The following is a 15,423-nucleotide window of genomic DNA, read 5'->3' as shown; positions in this document are numbered from 1 at the left end:
GTGCAAATATGTGCGGCAAAATAATTATAGCCAGCCGATTCCATTCTAATCAACCATGGGGTGCGTTGCTGATATTTATTTTTGCTGTCCCGATCAGATCAGTCAGCAATGTGATTGCGAAGCCAAAAGAAAACAACAACAATAAGAATTTATGGGATATGGATATGATGCGCCAGATACGAGTATGTGTGCGGAAATCACAGTGTGTGGGCAAAGCATACTTCTTATCGAATGATATTACTGAAATGTAAGATATGCTCCCCCTAATTGAAAACGAAGTGTGAAAGCAAAGAATTCTATGTGTATTTATAGATTTCAATGCATAATTCTTATCGAATGATATTATTGAAATGTTGAGATCATAATATATGCTCCTCCTAATTGAAAAAGGAAGTGTGAAAGCAAATAATTCGAAGTGTATTTATAGATTTCAATATTTTCTCAAAGGGAAATCTTTCGAATATTATTGATTCTCAATCATGTACTCAATCTGTCTATTATTGATGAATCAGAAACAGTTTCAGTACATTTTCAATATTTTCTATGCTTATTTGGTATTTATTACTTTATCGATTAATGCATTCGCGTTATCTAGTCTGGTTATCTATAAACATAGGTATGAAGCAGTTATATTATTATTGTGATTAACATTGTTATTTTGGTGAAAGTATCATATTATAAAGATTCATCAAATTTGATGCTCTATATCACATAGCTGCCATAAACAAGATTTGTGCAACAAAGTTGGCTATAAAAGAGTAGGCCTTGCGGGGTTTTAACGATTTACTCGTTCCAAATACCTATACAATGAAAAGAAGTAAGTAAGAAGAGTAAAATGTACTAATGTACTCTAAAATATTTAGTTACAAAAAGGAAGGAAAGTAGTTTAAGGTTGTTCAAATTTTCTATAAACGAAATGGACACACTTATGAATGTCTTCATAATTTTCAATATTGCGACATTTTCAAACACAATTTTTAAAATTTCAAAACAAATCATATTCGGCTTTTCTGGAATATTTGCATTTCCAGAGCATTCTTCCCTACACTTTCTTCCTTTTCTTTCATCTCAAAAATAGCAAACATCTGAGGACATTTAAAAAATGATACATGAACAAAAGATAATCTATGTGAAATGGAACATATTCGAAATATCTTTGAATATGTTTTGAGTACTTTTATTTTCGCACAAATAAAATGATCATTGGGTATAGTGAGGTTATTTCATACGCAAATAGATACACGTATGTAGAGACATATAAACAATTCCACGTTTGGTTTTTCCGCAATAATTCGAGAGCTTGCAGTATCTAATTTCAAGCGAGTGAGCGCGTACATTTTGCAGAGCATTATTCAAGTGTTGGGGATTGCGTCATGGCTGGCGCACGAGTTGTTTTATCCAACTTTATGATTGTGGAGATACAACAAAACGGAAAATGGCAGCAGCAGAAACAATAACAACAACAGTAGTGGCACGAAATATCAGACATACATACATATTTAAGTGTATATAATCATATATGTCCATATACATACATGCACATACACAATAATTGCAAAATCTAATAGCAGTTCCAGTTTCAGACAAAACCATTTCAAGTCATTCACTCACTCAGTCAGTCAGACACTCATTCAGTCAGTTTATGACTTTAAATGGACGACGACAGCAAATCAACTTGAGCATCTACGAAATTCAATTTATTACACTATAATGCTATCCATCTCCCCCTCCCCCTTCTCACACCCGCTACCACCCACCCCATCCACTTCCATCCATACTCATCAAATAAACAAAGTGCTTTTAATTAGCTTATAAACTCAATTGAGTGAAATAGAAAGCTGCTGGCCAAACAAATTAGAAACTTGTAGATGCCGTAACTATGATCGCGATAAAGAATGGGAATTAAACGACAGGCAGGGCAAATAAATAAACACATACATTCAAACACACACACACACACACACATGCATACATAATGTAGTGAATTGGTGGAAAAGTTCAGTCGGCGTGTGAAAATTAAAAGCTACAGCTGCAAATGAACGAATGTATATGAAAATGCATTGAAAGAAAAAGTTAAAAAAAAAAAAGTAACAAAGTAGAAACAAAAAATAACACAAAGTGAAAATTACACAACAAATACGAACAACAAGCAACAAATATTGTGCCGAGCATGTATTTAATTATTACATTACAAAGCAAACCCCACCACTAGCCATCCATCCAGGCAGGCTGGCAGGCAGGCAAGTCTTCACTTGGCCAGTCACGTCAATGAGGCAACAATTAAAACTATTTGCGGCTTACTTAACGCTCATCAGCATCGTTGATAACAATGACAATTATGGCATGTGAGAGAGTGAGTGTTAACGTGTGTATGTGTATGTATGTGTGTGTGTCTAAAGTCCATATAAGGCAATGACAATTGTGCGACTCGTAACGGACTTGAATGTACCCATATCTGTATCTGATCGACTCACGCTAGCTGGCCAACTAGACAAATAGCCAGACAAACTTAGAGTATAGAGATGGGCGGGGCTCGATTGCTTGGCGAGCACGTGTGTAGTTTCGTGACTATGACTTCAATAGAAGAGCTGTACGATTTTTTGTGAATTAACCCAATCACTATGAAGAACGTTCCTCACTACTATGGCTTTATAATAAAATTAGGTACATTTAAAATTTATTTTTGATTTTTTAGTCGGCTCATAAGCAGCTTAGATTCCAACTTTGTGATTAAAGATATTGTTGTTCCTGAAGTCCTCTAAATTAACAGACTTACAAGAAATTGAACTTCCTATTACTCTTTGGGTATAAATATTAACTAGATTCGTCAGAAAATAAAACAATATATAGAACGAGTTTTCCAAATATTTTTAGTTTATTATTATGATTTGGAAGCGTTATAACATTTTTGTATTCTGCAATTTATTTTGTATTTAGTTTATTATTCTCAACATTATTTATTTTAGAATACTTATTTTTCTTTCTTATTTTTTTATCTTCAAAAGAATTTCAGTTCCTTATCTGCATATGTACATACAAATATGTATCTAAAATAAAAAGCAAACTTGTTTTCCTGCTTGAAACTCAGAGCAATTATTCTATCTTCTGGGATCAAAAGGTTCATACAGTCAAACATGCATATGTGGTTAGTCATATATAAAAAAATCCAGCGTTGAGTTCCTAAAATTGCTGCTCAATAATAATTCTAAATAACGGTTTTTTATTTGAGCAAAAATTCTTATTTACAACCATCTCTAATTAGCTGTTAGTGTAGAGTACATGAGCATTTGTATGCCCCTCACGTCGGCGCCAGTTGCTCAATAGCCGTCATTGTCAAGTGTGGGCTAAAACAATGGGAGGAGGGGAACATGAAGATGACTCACTACTACTGAACATACTCACACTTAGTATACTAGCTGGTAGCCCCCTTCTACATGCATATGGTCATTCAAACACCACCTTGACCTTGATGGTCGCCACAAACAGCAACAGCAAGTACTTACAATAACAACACAACCACAACGACGCATTCATACAAACAACAATTATTCGGGAATTGGAGCAATTCGCTGGAAATTTACTAGAGCGTGCAAAATAAATGCACACAAAAAAAAAAAAACAGATAGCAAAAAATTGCAAAGCAGATTGTCGGAATATATTTGGCTGCGTGTTAAATTGGCCAAAACGCGCGTTGGCGGCAGCAACGCTGAAAACAAACTTGAACTTAATTTTTGCATGGCTTGGCTAAAGCCAAAGAATGTGGCAAGATACGCATTTGCCAAAAAAGCAGGAGGGGGAAAAAATAAGGAAAAAAGAGCTCTTTAGGGGCATGGATGATTTCAGTAGGAGACTTAATTCTATGCCATTAGTCGCTACCAACGTCGACGCTTTCACTTCCGCTTCATCAGCTGGATGCGTGAGTCGAGCCAAGCGGGTTACTACTAGTTAGTAGTCGTCTCTTACATATGTACATATGTGGCTCTGCACACGCCTACCATCATAATCTGCATCTTCTTCATCAACGCCAACAAAGCTACCAGCTGTCAGTGTAAGTGGGTTTCGCTTACAAGCACACAACACGTGGGTCGGTGGCAGTTACTGCTGTCGCTTCTTCTCCACAACTACTACACAGCTATCGTCATCATCTCCATCACCATCACCAGCACCATCATTGTTGGCGTCATCAAACGTTGGCGGCAGTTTGTTTTTTTTTTTTCCAGAAAAAATGCACTCGTATCGGGCGCAAGTGTCCCACATGCCTCACTCACTGTGTCTCTGTCCGTTCGACTGTCATAGCCCGTTTGTCTGATGATATGTACATATTTAAATTGGAATCACTAACAATTTGCTTTTGACATGCAAAAAAAAAAAAAAAAAAATGAATCAAGCAAAACACTGATATATGTACGCTTCCTTTAGTGGCTCGTTTGTCTGGCCTCCGACTCCCTGCGCTTTGTTTGTCTAACAATAAAACTATTTCCATAAGCCGCTATAAGTTTCACAAAGCAAATAATTGAATGATATGGTATAAGAAATTGCTCGGTAGTGTATAGGGGATACGTATGCGTAAAGAATGTAAGGGTCAATCATTGCCACAAATTATAGGAAACCCCCTAAATTGAGTAAAAAATTACAGCCTTGTATGTGGCAGAAGGTTGAACTAACCCAAAAGTCCTTAATGCCGAGCAACAAGAGGAATTGTAGGACAGTATGATGGGGTCGTGCTATAGTTAGTATTATTATTATTATTATATCCATTCTTGTATGTATGCATAGTATATTGTCTGGCCCTAATTTACCTACAAATCAATCGATTTATTGAAGGTCTGAAGGAGGGGGTAAAATAGCCGCACTGTGATTTAACACTTGAATACCCTATAACCAACCACCTGTCTGTTGAAATACCTGGAGATTTAGGGCATAGTTGAGTCGACAGTATATGTTCCTTTTTAAATCTTTATCGTCCTCTTGATCCTCCTCAATTCTGTTTTGTTTCATTGTTTTATTTGTGCTCTTGGGTTGAAGTCGGGCTAGGAACAGTCTTCAATTGATGACTACTTTGCTGCCTTTTACGTACAACAATAAGATAGAAAACTTATTACAGCAGCAGAAAAAGGAACTAAAGTAAGTCCCTAATAAAAAAACCCAATCAACAGCCGATCAAATCAAGTCAGCAACATCTAACTGTGTTACTTTAAAAGCTACATGACATATAGCTCTTAGGTATTGCTGCTGCAGAAGTTTAAAATTATAAAATGCGCAAATTATTATTCATTTATTTTTGTGTGCAGCACACCTCAGTGTTTTTTCAACCCTATTCAAGCTATTTTTGGTAATTAAACGCTGTGGCTCTGCTCTTCAAAAAAGCAACTCCGCAGTCAATTAGCAAAGTCAATAGAGAGCTGCTGCTGCCCCTGTCTCCACTTCCCATCCATGTGACGCACAGCACGCATTCGCTGGATGTGCAACTTTTTGCATTTATTTGTTTAATTTATTAAACGTCAAAAACTCGCTCCACACACAACACACATGAGCTCGTCAAAAGCTGAGCTGCGCAAAAGTCTGTCACTTTGTCTATTTCAATTGCGGGCACCTCTTCCTGGGACTACCCTCCATATAGTATTGTATGTATGTGTGTACTTCCCCCAGTCAATATACCAAAGTCCAACTGCAAATATGCACGCAATCAGCCGTCAGAGAGGCAGGCAGGCAGGCAGAGTAGCGGCGAGTTTGTATGTATCTTTTGCAATTATGTATCTACAAGTTGGTCCGTCTATCTCTGAGCATCTTTCGTGTGTCGCCACCGTTGCCATTGTTTGCCATTTGCCGTTCGTTGTTTGCTCGTCGTTGTCTTTGATGTTATGCGATTAGAGTGCAGTTGTGAACAAAGTTTTTCCGCCAGACCGCCCGACCGCCCGCACGCCTGCCTGCCACACCCTATGCCGCCCCTGTCAATCAAATTAGTTGCGTTTTTCCAATAGCTAATGGCTTTTCATTGAAAGTGTGTCGCACACACAACTTGGTTGGTTAGAAAATTAGTTTAGTTTTGCAGCAGCGCAAAGCTTTTAATGCCAACTACTTAAAGTTGCACGCTCAATTAATATTTGGGAGCCGAGGAGCACCAGCAAGCCAACATGATGAAGAAATAAAGAAACTTTGCCAGCGACCGCAGTCAAGATTTGAATAACTCAACACATACAATGAGGACTAGGCGGCTAAATCTGGAGCACAGCTGGTGAGCTGGAGGGGGGCAGGGAAGCGACGTAGTGACATGACAATTGTGGTCTAGTGGGGCAATTTTAATAATGAAAGACATTTGCAAGGGGTCGGCTTTGAATGTGCAAAGCAAACGAAAGACATGGAGCCGATCCGGGTCGGGGCGAGATGAGCAACAAAAAGGCGAATTGAAGATGATTAATTTTTGCTGATGAAGTGACAAATGGCGAGAGCCATGTTTGAGGGCGGTATTCAGGGAACTGGAACTGCACTTCGACAGTCGAATGTGGCACACAAGAAGGAAACGAGACCGAAACGTAAACGAGAACAAGAATTGGAGCAAACTAATAGTAAAACGACCATAAGATATTGGATGACAACTGCCGCTGTGTGCTGTACTTTTTGTAGCTACAGTTTTCTACAACTATGTAGTGTAGTATATATGAGTGTGTCTGTGTCTGTGTGAGTGTGTGTGAGCGTGAAAACCTCAAGTGCAAGGCAGCAGCTCAAGAGTCGGGGGAACACAAACGGCCAACCACTTCAACTACACGCACACCCAGGAACACTTAAGAACCGTTTAGACGGGGAAACAGTGATTTTTAAGAAACTTGTGAGAGTACATTTCCCAGAAATAGCATACTGGGTTCACACGATTTTTCGAAAAAAAATCCTTTGAATGCTCCGTTTGGTTTGGATACCAATTCTTAGTGTTTGACCGGCATAACACAAATATATCCATACAATTTAAATTACATTTCTAATTATAGTAAACTAATGATAATCGAATTATTAGCACAAGTTGGCTGCATTACACACACTTATAAGTCCCGATTTAAAAATATTATGGCAATATAAACGAACTTTGATGAAAGTTTCTAAATGAATGCTTCTTTTGGCGTATCTAGTATAGAGTATCTACTTTTCTGGTTTAGAATTACCCGGATCGTTTTTATACTCTGTACATGAAATGTACAAGAGTATATTAGGTTTGCGGGAGCTGAAAAATGTAACAGGCAGAAGGAGGCGTGGCAGACCCCACAAAGTATATATATTCTTGATCAGCATGACGAGACGAGTCGATCTAGCCCTGTCTGTCTGTCTGTCCGTCTGTCCGTCCGTATGAACACCTAGATCTCAGAGACTATAAGAGATAGAGACACCAAATTTTGCACGAAGATGCGTTATGTGTGTATTCTATACGAGTTTGTTTTATTTTTTTGATTTTCCCCCCCACTTCCCCCCTATGGGGGTTTTCCCGATTTTCCATTCGTATAATCGCCTATATCTCGGAGACTATAAGACCTAGGAACACCAAATTTTAGTCCCAGATGCCTTATGTGAATACGCAGAAAATGTATATTTTGGAATTCCCCTCCCTCCCCCCTCTACCCCGCAAATCGTAACTCCCGTAATTCTTGGAATTTCGAACTAAAATTTTGGAAATACCCTCAGTTAGTTATTATGTGTCCGTATGCCAAATTTCATTATGATAGACCGATTTAACAAGAAGTTATAGCCATAAATATATTTGCTGATGCAGCGCTGCTCAAGCGCTGCCCGCGGCTGTTGTTGATGTTGCTGTTTGGTTGACTGCGAAAATGCTTACACAGACACGAATTGATGCGCATAGGCATACATACACTCACACAGACGCAATTGCTATGTAAATGTGCAATTATACACCCTTTACGTGAGTTCGAATACCGAGAGAGGTAAAATCGATCAAATTTTTTTTTTTATTTTCTTAATTTTTTTTATTTTCTATAATTATTGTAAACATATGTACAGAGTATTTCAAAGTCGGGACACCCGACTTTAGCTTTTTTACTTGTTTTAAATAAAAACACACAAAATAACAACAAATTCTATCTTCTACCACTTCCACTTTTCGTTGTAATTTTACAACTCTAGAGCGGGCTCACCTATCCAAACCAAATGTTTAGGCTTTGTTCGGAGTATTTAGTAGATGGTTTATGTGAAGTTTGAACAAAATCGGTAGAGGGGTTCTTCATTTATCACAATTTTTTGTAACAAATGAATTCAATAAATGGCGGATCATTTTGTTAATGGGGATTTTGCTGTCAAATTGAAACTTTTTTCAGATAGGGATTGTGATGTGAATTTGGAGGAATCATCACATGGCCAACTTTATGTTGCCTGTTCCAGAGTCGGTACCCCCAGCCCTTTGTTTATCATGCTCAAAATGGAAAAACAAAAAATATTATTTATCCAAATGTTTTGGATGAAGTTTTAAAATAGCTTGCAATTAATAAAATATTTTTTGTTTGAATAAATGAATCTGATTAAATTTTATTGTTATTTTACTTTTTACGTAGCGAAGCACGTACCGGGCCGCTAGTAATAATAAATAAAAAACGACTACAATCTTTTCAAAAATTGTCTTTCACAGAAATTGAAAAAAGCTAGTTATTAAAACGCAATTTATAGAACTAATTCCGTCATCTGAACATCGCTTAGAGTAAGCGTTTTGGACAGCGATGCAGCGTTATAAATAAACAATCGAACACACATACAGTTGCATTCTAAAGACACATAGATACACATGCATAGTTACACACACAGTCGCTTCATCTGCTTCAGAGCTTCTACATGTGGGATTCGTCGTTTGGACAACGTCATGCAAATGCTTGAAAACAAAAGGAACGAAATGGAGAAAAAAATAAAATAAGAGAAAAGAAGAGGAAAAAACGAGCAGCACTTCGAGAGTCCCCTTAGCAATTTTAACTGCATTACACGAGTGGACGAGTGAATGGATGTGCAGGCCCTCGCCGCCATCGCCACCCTACTGATCGTTCCCAGCCGACCCGACCCGACCCTCCGTCTGTCCGCTCGTTGAGTTAATAAAGATCAATTGAATTTAAACAAAGCAGTTGCCCGGCACGGCCTGGCAAAGAGGTCAAGTCAAGTAAATGCAACATCGTCGACGCCGCTGCCGCCGTCATCATCATCATCTTGTTACAAGTGACAAAGGGGCGTCCAGAAAATCTGCGACACCGAGGGGAAGAGAGCGGGAGAGGAGGGGCGTGTCAAACGAATGCACATAAACATAAATTTTACAACAAAAGAAATGAAGGCAAACAATTAAACGACCCAACAACAGCAACAATACACAAATGAGGCAGGAAACAAAGCGCGGCAAGTTATAGCAATTGACGATCTGGTAACCGACTCTGGGAGTCAAGAAGCCGAGATTCAGAAGCTCATGCTTAAAACGCGCGCACAATGCTCAAAAAATAAGAAGCTTCGCACAATTTGTAGCTAACAAACAGAAGTTGCCGGCCAACCAATGAAGAAATGGGTGAAGATCCACAGATTCAAAATTCGAGTGGTAGTGTGTTGACCCACATAATGGAAGAACGTCTGTCTGCCGGAAAATGAAAGCCGCGTCTCTGCGTCCGGCAAGGTAGGTGGCACTACAAAGCAAGCAAATGCCGCCAGGTAGAAGCCTCAAGTTTCCTGGTAGCTATTCATATTTTTGATCATTAGTCAAAGTTTGTGCATCAAATTAATTACAGCGAAATTGTTGCCCATTCTTTGGTTGGAAGATAGGGCAGACAAAGAAAAGAATGTAAGAATGCTTAATTGGGGGAAAGCATGTCTAATACCCGGTAGCCAACAATAATAAATGTGTAGCAAGAAAATCAGTCAGTCAGTCAGTCAGTTACTCAGTCGGTCAGTTTACATCGACGACTTCCACTTTCAATCAATTTGAGTTGCCAACAACTTTTATCTCATTTTTAATGCAAATATTGGGCACACAACAACAGACAAGACAAAATCTACGAGTACAAACATCTAAGTTAGTAAGTGGAAAAATAAAACACAATAAAGTATTTTTTTCTGCGCACTAAAAGCAGAAGAAAAAGAGAAGAGGAAGAGAGAAGGAATATGTTTGGACTTTCTTTGGCAAGCTTTAGCTCCAAAGTTGCCAAAGTAAGTCAGTGTACAGTCAGGCCTATTGTAATGAAGAAAAAAAAAAAAACACAACATCTCTGAACATAAAAGATATCTGTATTATAGTAAGGTATATAAGTGATGCAAACATAAATTAATTAGCTCTAAAAATTTGTTTTATTACCTCTTGATCTTTTCCTAAAGAAACAATACATTTCGTATCTGACTGATAATTATTATTTATTTTTGAAATTTGAAGCAGGAGTTAATTAAATTAGTTTTTGAAATGTTTATGGCTGTTGGTTACATTCAGAAGATGACATGAAATATATACTTCACCTCATTTTAATAATTAATCAGAGTTGGAATTCGTTTTAACGCCACATTGTCTAATTTAAACATAATTTAAACACGTATGTACATATATAAAATTTGAGACTTTATTCTTTTAATAAAGAAATCTAAATACAATAGAATAACCACATCAAAGCTCCACTGTAGTTAGCAAACAGACAAAAATTGGCAAACTTACGTTGTGTTCATGGCTATATAAGCTACAGAAGCTGCACAAGCTAATTATTATGAGCGGGTTGGAAAGAATGAAATTGGAGCAAATAATTAGATGAGCTCTGATTAAAGCGCCCTGGAATTGTGGCATGACGAAAGTTACTTGGGCTGCTGGGAAGACATGCAAAATCTTGCTCGGTTGCATAATGTTATGAAATGAAAATAGTTCCCATACACAGAGAGAGGGTCTGTCACAGGAAATACCACCGCCCAATAGCAAAGGAAGATGCACAAGCTTAGATAAAAGAGGCCTGACCACTTTTATTTTCATGCTTGAATTGTTTATGAAATTGCATTCTCTTCTGTCTTCTTCTTGTTATTGTTTTATCATATTTTTTCTTTCTTACAAATAAAAATTTAAATAAAGAGGGGTGTACATAAGAAAAAATACAACAAAAATTGATTGTCATGCTAAAGTGAACTTGAGTTTTTGAGTCGAGTTCAGTGAAGAGTAAAATAAAGGCGTGTAGAACGTTAATGTCGTGCTAGCCCGACTAATGAATACCCTGTATACCCTGTATACACCCTTTTCCCCGCTGCAGCTATGCACTAAAATTAACTTTATTCTACTAATTATTCCTATGCCGATTATATTGCGCACCAATGTTGATGATAGTTATAACAAAACTTATAATTAAGTAGTATATAACATAGAGTCTGCCACAGTTCCTTCTGTCTATTACATATGTATGTACATTTGGCGTTTAGACTTTCTAGTATACCCTTTAACGCGTCAAGTACAGGGTATAACAACACTATGTATTGTTATTGTTGTTGCTGTTATTGAAGCTGTTGCTGCTACTGAAGTGGGCAGCCAACAACAACAACAACAAAGAAGTAGAGAAGTACATGCTGTCAAAGGGCGCACCAAGGTGGCAGAGAAATACAGAGCAAGGGAGAAGAAAGAAGTCGAAGTTCAAAAGCGGAAACGTTTTCAAGTGTCGCAGCGGCACGTGGAACTACCAGCAGGCCATCCACAAAGAAAAACTTCCAATGAAATTCAACAAAAGCGCACAAATATGCTTAAAATTGAAAAATGGGGAAATATGCACGAAAGCGCAGAGACAGAGACAGAGAGAGAGAGAGAGAGAAAGGGAGACACAGAGACAGTTAGTCGGTTAGTCAGACACTCAGCCTGGCCTGTCAAGCGGTGGGCTAGAGTTTGTTGCTGTAGTCATTTGTCATGCGGCCAAAAGCAACAAAAACAACAACGCCCCAATGATAGCGACAGGCAGGGAAGAATAAAAATTTTAAACAAAAGACCAAGCGTATGGTACATACTTATATATATGTATGTATGTATGTATATAGGGGTAACAAGCGCATTCGCATTAGGCCAGGCCCGAAATGTGTGCCACACACATGCGACTTGGACCCGACGACAAAGTCGTCTGACAGCTGGCTGTCGCTGATCCGGGCGAGTAAGTGGCAAACGGAGTCAAATGGACGACAGACGAGAGTCGTTGCCTGCTTCTGCTGCTGCTGCTGCTGCTTGGATTTGACGCTTCGTTGCCCCAAGTTTAAACTGTGTGCCAGCCAGACAGCCATATAGGCTAGCTATAGCCAGTTCAACTTCAACTTCAAATGACTCGTGCCTTGAGAACGAGAGCCTACACTAGGCACGATTTGGCCAAAATGCCGCCGTTGTCGACGCTCTTGGCTAAAATTGGCGCACAGCATAGCACACCACGTCCACAAAGACAACAACATATTCAATTCAGAGTCGAGCAGCGCACAGTGGACCTTAAGCGCAAACAAATTGCGCTGAAAATTTCAAAACAATTTCACTTAAATAAAGTTGCATTCCTATTCCATACATTTGAAAACGAACAATTTCTCTAAAGTGCCGGGAAATATATAGAGGCAATTCAAAAATACTTGTGTGTGTTTATTTTTAAGCCAAACAATGCATTTTTATCAGCAACAAAAAGTTCAAAAATATGATGAAATTTTACAAATTGTTGAAACGATTATAAATGATTTTCAATAACTCTAGCCCAGTAGGCCGCCCAAATATATTCCTTAATAAGTGATTAAGTCTTATTCTAGATTCGATCGACTTATGTAAAAACAAGATGGATAAATGAAATTTCTTTCGGAAAGCAAATATGCAGAGGTAGTTTTTCAATTTTGTATCACTAATTACTCTCTGAGGTAATTCTTGCTTCAGGCTTGGTTAGCTAATCAATTTTGATTTCAAATAATTTGGTCAAATTTGCCAACGGAAGCAGGTTTTTAAGATTTGGAAGCATACTTGATTACAGAGGTGTAGTCAGCTCTTAATGTTTCCTTTGCAGTACGTCAAGTATTTTGAAACTTTGGAAAATTAATTGACATCAATTTAGCCTTAAAATGGGAGCTTTATGTATTTGAATGCAAAACCACTGTGCAGTTCTCACTCTCCCCCACTCCATCGTTCACACTCACAACAAAGAGGTCATTTACTTTCATTTCGAGCATGAAATAATCGTCATGCCACGGATGGTGGAAGTGGAAGCGGCAGCGGCAGCAACCCGACCAAAACAGCAAAGCGCAAAAGTCAAATTCACATTCGTGAATTTTTGCAAATTGAAAACGGCAGAAAAAATACAACAACAACAACAACAAAATTAAATGAAATTGCCAAAAGCTGCGACAAGTTGAGTGAAGTTTCGTATCAAAAATCGCTTAACAAAGCGCCGGCGTTACTCACAGCGTCGCCGTTGGTATTAAAAAGCATTTTTTTATTTACAACAACAACGGTAGAAGACAAGACAAAGTTCCGAACCGTGTGTACAAATGTTTTAAGGTAAAGGGGCATGGCGGTGGAAGTGGGAGGACGACAAAGATAATTGGTATAAAATGCTCGTTTATTGCCGTCACGAGTATCGATTTCTATATCAGGATGTGTCACGTGTAAAACTTAGAGTTTTTTTTTTTACCACAAATAGTCAATTGAAAATTAGGGTGGTGCAACAATTGAAACTATTTCTGGATTTTCATTGTTGTGAGGAAATTAAAAATATCTATAATATCTATATAAACAAAATTTATTCGAATGTAAAGCCATTTTAAAGTAAAAGCAAAAGAAATATTATTTATATTGATAATGCGATAACAATTTAATCAAATCAATGTCCATTTTTATTGATATTAAATAAATTGCTGACACCGACTTGATATCTGTTCACTATATTTAAGTTTTTTTTTCCTGTTAAACTACAAATAAAGATATTAATGTCCAATACACAACAGCGACGAAGCTCCTAAGTCTCATTTTATATATTTATATGTGGGTATTTCATAGCCACGATGCGCTGGAATATTGCCCCGGTCCATCATTAAAATTAGTTTTTTGTCCTAAGGTCGACTTAGAGAAGCTGAGCTGCAAGGACATGTGATAAGTACAGTTTTGGTATATTGGGAGCAATTATTGACAAACAACATTAAAACGTAAACAAATATAATTTTATTTCATCTTCTGCTTTCATGGGCATAAGATTCTTTCATCCCGTCTTACCCTTGCATAGTGACCAACATCTTAACACATATTCAAACAATCGAAATATCTAGATTCTAAAACAAAAATGACTGCCTATAACAGCTGGACTACAGTGCCTATTTTTAGTTAATACATGAATAGCACTTAACGTTTTCATGTGACTTGCTTATGACTTACAGGTGCACAAGACCGATTTAATCAACAACTTCGGAATCTAAACAAAAAACAAATAAATATGTATGAATACCCGATTGCCTCGCATTCTTAACCATCCAGCAATGACTCACGCCCAGAATGTATTTGTTTCATGATCTTTTGAAATATGTATGTATACACATGACTTCATTCCTTTCTCACACCTTACAATATACATAAATGTAATATCAATGCAATACAGCAATGAGACTATGACACACCCTATCTGCACCATTAAACTCCTCTGTCGTTCTCTTCTTGGCCCCTTCCCCCCGTTCCATGCCAGCCAGCCACAGTAAAATGCTTGAAGTCAAACATGAGACTAGAATGAAAATGCAACGCCTGCCACATGTCGTCTATCGGACATGTGAGGCAAATAAATATAGTACGAGTTTACATATTTGTAAGACTGTCTGTGTTTGTATTTCAACATTTCCATTAACAAGAACAGGGCCATGCATATTTTATAACTGACTTCATTGCGTAGACTTTAAATATAGTTTTCATTACTCCATCATGTCTATAATTAGAAGAAAACGTTTGAGAGCGAGAACAACAAAATGCGCGCACGCGTCTTTATAGTTCTTCTCTATAATTAAATAACTCCGCTTAGTAGATAAACAGAAAGACACACAAATCTAGAGGTTTCCTCGGTTTTGTAAATAGGGTGAAGGTTGATGTACAACAACTGCTTTTGTAACTGATTACAATACACGAAATGCTATTCTGAATGCTAATTACTTGTAGGAATTGAACTTGTCGTTGGAAGTGGAACGAGGCGTAGGGGGCTTTGAGGCAACAGTAGCAACAACTTTGTTTATTGCAATTGATAAACGTGCGCTCGTTGCTATTGTTTATTTACGTATTGTAGGTACATACACTGGTGCTTTGTCATGGCGTTATCAGCCATACATATGGAACAAACATAGTTCTAAGATTAAACAGAAAGCCCCGAATGTTCTTTGCCAAAATCGAAATATTTCAGAGCAGTAGTAAAAGCAACAACAGAAAAACACAATAGAAATTTCTTCAATTGAGGCTGCTTCGGT

General features: G+C 37.7%; 1 protein-coding gene across 3 annotated transcripts in view; it reads right to left on the bottom strand.

Annotated features, from left to right (window-relative positions):
* LOC115632275 (LIM and SH3 domain protein Lasp) overlaps window positions 1-15,423 on the bottom strand; it is a 41,463-nt gene that overhangs the window by 23,549 nt on the left and 2,491 nt on the right. The gene's annotated exons all lie outside the window — the stretch shown is intronic.

The sequence above is a fragment of the Scaptodrosophila lebanonensis genome, unplaced genomic scaffold, assembly GCF_003285725.1.
Source record: "Scaptodrosophila lebanonensis strain 11010-0011.00,11010-0021.00 unplaced genomic scaffold, SlebRS2 tig00001415-arrow-pilon, whole genome shotgun sequence".
Taxonomy (NCBI): domain Eukaryota; kingdom Metazoa; phylum Arthropoda; class Insecta; order Diptera; family Drosophilidae; genus Scaptodrosophila; species Scaptodrosophila lebanonensis.
This window is presented reverse-complemented; position numbering and strand designations above follow the sequence as displayed.